Source organism: Copadichromis virginalis, linkage group LG4 (genome assembly GCF_057382275.1).
Source record: "Copadichromis virginalis isolate Kocher_CV1m ecotype Utaka linkage group LG4, C_Virginalis_male_GT1.1, whole genome shotgun sequence".
Classification (NCBI taxonomy): domain Eukaryota; kingdom Metazoa; phylum Chordata; class Actinopteri; order Cichliformes; family Cichlidae; genus Copadichromis; species Copadichromis virginalis.
Window position 1 is genome coordinate 19797274 of NC_140621.1, and position 3824 is coordinate 19801097.

The following is a 3824-nucleotide window of genomic DNA, read 5'->3' on the forward strand; positions in this document are numbered from 1 at the left end:
TCTTTGAATTACCTCAGTGGTTCCCAACCTGTGGATTGGGCCCACTGTGAGGAGACACAGGACAAAACTAAGGGATGTTAAGATGAGTAGGAAAAACTGAGAAAGAATATATTCATTTTGTGTGTGTGCATGTGTTGTTGTTGTTGTTGTTTATGTGAAAGTACTGATTTATTATTCAAACATACCTGAAAATAACTCATAGACTGAATCTGATAAATTAACAATTAATTAAAAGTAGCAACATTCTTTGCATGTACAGTTGTGGCCAAAAGTTTTGAGAATTACATAAATATTGGAAATTGGAAACGTTGCTGCTTAAGTTTTTATAATAGCAATTTACATATACTACAGAATGTTATGAAGAGTGATCAGATGAATTGCATACTCCTTCTTTGCCATGAAAATTAACTTAATCCCAATAAAACCTTTCCACTGCATTTCATTGCTGTCATCAAAGGACCCGCTGAGATCATTTCAGTAATCGTCTTGTTAACTCAGGTGAGAATGTTGACGAGCACAAGGAGGCTGGAGATCATTATGTCAGGCTGATTGGGTTAGAATGGCAGACCTGACATGTTAAAAGAAGGGTGATGCTTGAAATCATTGTTCTGCCATTGTTAACCATGGTGACCTGCAAAGAACCGCGTGCAGCCATCATTGCGTTGCATAAAAATGGCTTCACAGGCAAGGATATTGTGGCTACTAAGATTGCACCTAAATCAACAATTTATAGGATCATCAAGAACTTCAAGGAAAGAGGTTCAATTCTTGTTAAGAAGACTTCAGGGTGTCCAACAAAATCCAGCAAGCGCCAGGATCGTCTCCTACAGAGGATTCAGCTGCGGGATCGGAATGCCACCAGTGCAGAGCTTGCTCAGGAATGGCAGCAAGCAGGTGTGAGCGCACCTGCACGCACAGTGAGGCGAAGACTGTTGGAAGATGGCCTGGTGTCAAGAAGGGCAGCAAAGAAGCCACTTCTCTCCAAAAAAAAAAGGGACAGATTGATCTTCTGCAGAAAGTATGGTGAATAGACTGCTGAGGACTGGGGCAAAGTCATATTCTCCAATGAAGCCTCTTTCCGATTGTTTGGGGCATCTGGAAAAAGGCTTGTCCGGATAAGAAAAGATGAACACTACCATCAGTCCTGTGTCATGCCAAAAGTAAAGCATCCTGAGACCATTCATGTGTGGGGTTGCTTCTCATCCAAGGGAGTGGGCCCACTCACACTTTTGCCCCAAAACACAGCCATGAATAAAGAATGGTACCAAAACACCCTCCAACAGCAACTTCTTCCAACAATCCAACAACAGTTTGGTGAAGAACAATGCATTTACCAGCACGGTGGAGCACTGTGCCATAAGGCAAAAGTGATAACTACGTGGCTCGGGGAACAAAACGTTGAAATTTTGGGTCCATGGCCTGGAAACTCCCCAGATTAACCTTTTGTGGTGTTTGGGTCTGTTTGGCTTTGTCTCCTTAGTTTTTCCTCTTCCTGCATGCTGTTTCCTGCATGAGGTTCAAACACTGTTACATTATAAACACCAAAACATGTCTGTGTCCACATTCCAACACATTTTCTCTCTGTTTTTGGTGAAACACTATATTTCCTCACACTCTACTGCAGCTGAAAATCAGGGGTAGGGAACCACAAACAAATAGCTTGCTAGGGTGACTCCTTACTGATTAGTTAGCAAGTTAGCAAAGAGATCCTCTGCTCAGAGAACTGCAGTAATTTTTGAGGAGAGACAAGATTTGGAAGATGATGAAGAGTTTTCACAAGTCCTTTTGTCTTTTTTGGATAAGACAGTGCAGACAGATGTGTCTGGCCTACTCACAATGGCCTTAAAATATGAATGAAAAATGAAGTTTGAGTTTTGATAAATTAGCAGGTTAAATGTGTTACATTCAGATATATTCATAGATGCTAATCTGGAAGTGCTTCTAAGCCTTCATCTGGTCAACTTGACTGTTTTATTAGACCAGACATGGTCAGAGTTGCTTTCCCCTCACCATCATTGTCAACAGCTTTCTTTGCTAATTTGTTGCATGAGTTTATAACTGATAAATCACTGAAACTGGTTTACTTGCTAATGCTAGCTGTGTTTCCACACAGAGTGCAGATTCCAACTGATATTAGAGCACTGAAAGCAGAGCCATCGGCAGCTTGCCTTGAACATTGCTCTCCCACAGGTTTACCATGAAAGAACAGAGGTTTATCCAATGCGCATGCGGAAACCACCAGACAAAAGCTTCTGGCCTCTCAGCTTTCCCAGCTCCAGTCATTGTTACCAGAAGATGGACACCACTGAAAATCAGAGAGGGCTACAGTTCCCTATGAGTAGAAAACAAGCCAGATTTCAACGACAATGGCCACAAGATGGCAGTAGAGTATAGACATAAACAGGCAAAGAGCTTCATGGAGGTGAGGTGCTGAGGAGCTGAGATGAAAGGAGGGAGTTTGCTTTATTAATGCATTTCTTTTAAAGATTTGCCCTGACATAGAGGACTCAAGTGCAAGAAGTATACATGTAACACACACACACACAAACACACACACACACAGTTTAATGGGGTCAATTTCTAGTCAATTTCTAATTCACTTCAAAGAAGTAAAGGCCTGTAGTGACCCCACACCTGCTTAATTTATATTTGGTCCATCCATATCCTGATTATGATTGACTCTTCCTTTGTTTTTGCTTTTCTCCATACTTGGTCACAAAACACAAGTAGCCCTCTTGTTCATAAATGTACTCGGGCAGAGTTAAATTCCAAATTATAAACCAATTAAAAATAAACAGCTGTTATGTATCTTTACATAAATGTCAAGGATGTACTGTGCAGCAGGCAGAGGTAGGACCCAAACATAGGACTCAGAGACAAGGGAATTAACTTAAGAAGGCATTTGCTGTGACACTGAACTCTATAAGAGGTACAAAGAAACACTAAAAGAAACAAACAAAGGAGAACTTCCGCTGAGATGAGAGAAAAAACTAATGTTAAGACAAGACCGATTAACCACAAGAGGAGACTAGACACTGATGGAGAGAAACTCAGAAATCACAAAGAGCTGAAGACTAACTAAAACATACTTAATACAAGGCGTAAAAATAACCATGAATATGAGAAGCACTGAAAATTCAAAAATAAACAGCATTCTGCCCACAAACTAGAAAACACTGGGTCATAGACCCCGTACCATAACAATAAATTATTATATGTGTGCTGATTCAGTAACACAGGAATGTGCACCATGGGCAACATAACAAAAGTATAAATACCACCCAAGAGTTGATGTTCCCATATAATATATTGATGCCCTTTGCTTACCAGGCATATGGTCACATGTGGCACCCACAATGCTAAACTTCAGGCTTCGAAACCCATTCTCAAAACTATCCTTTGCTACTTCCATATTGAATTTTCTTGCAATAACATTTTAGCACATACATTTTTTTTAATAATCTGCTGATTATGACTGATTGCCATTGCCAGGAATTTGCTAGATCGTTTAGATTTCTTCAGCACTCCTGTCCTCTGATTAAAGATGTGAACTCAATATTATGCAACGCTAGGTACTAATAAGGGCAGCAGTTATGTAAGTCACGGAGTAAACAGGTCTGGCTCAGACTCTGAGGCATGGAAACAACAGCCAATATGATGCAAACCATCCCTGAATTATGAGCAGAATATCACCAAATATCAACTGGTACCAGCAGATAATCGCTCTCTTTCTGTCAGTAAACTGCAGGCACTGCAGTGAGCTGCATGCAGCAACACACACACGGCCTTTTATTTTTTTATGCGCTGTCGCTTTAAGAAGCCTT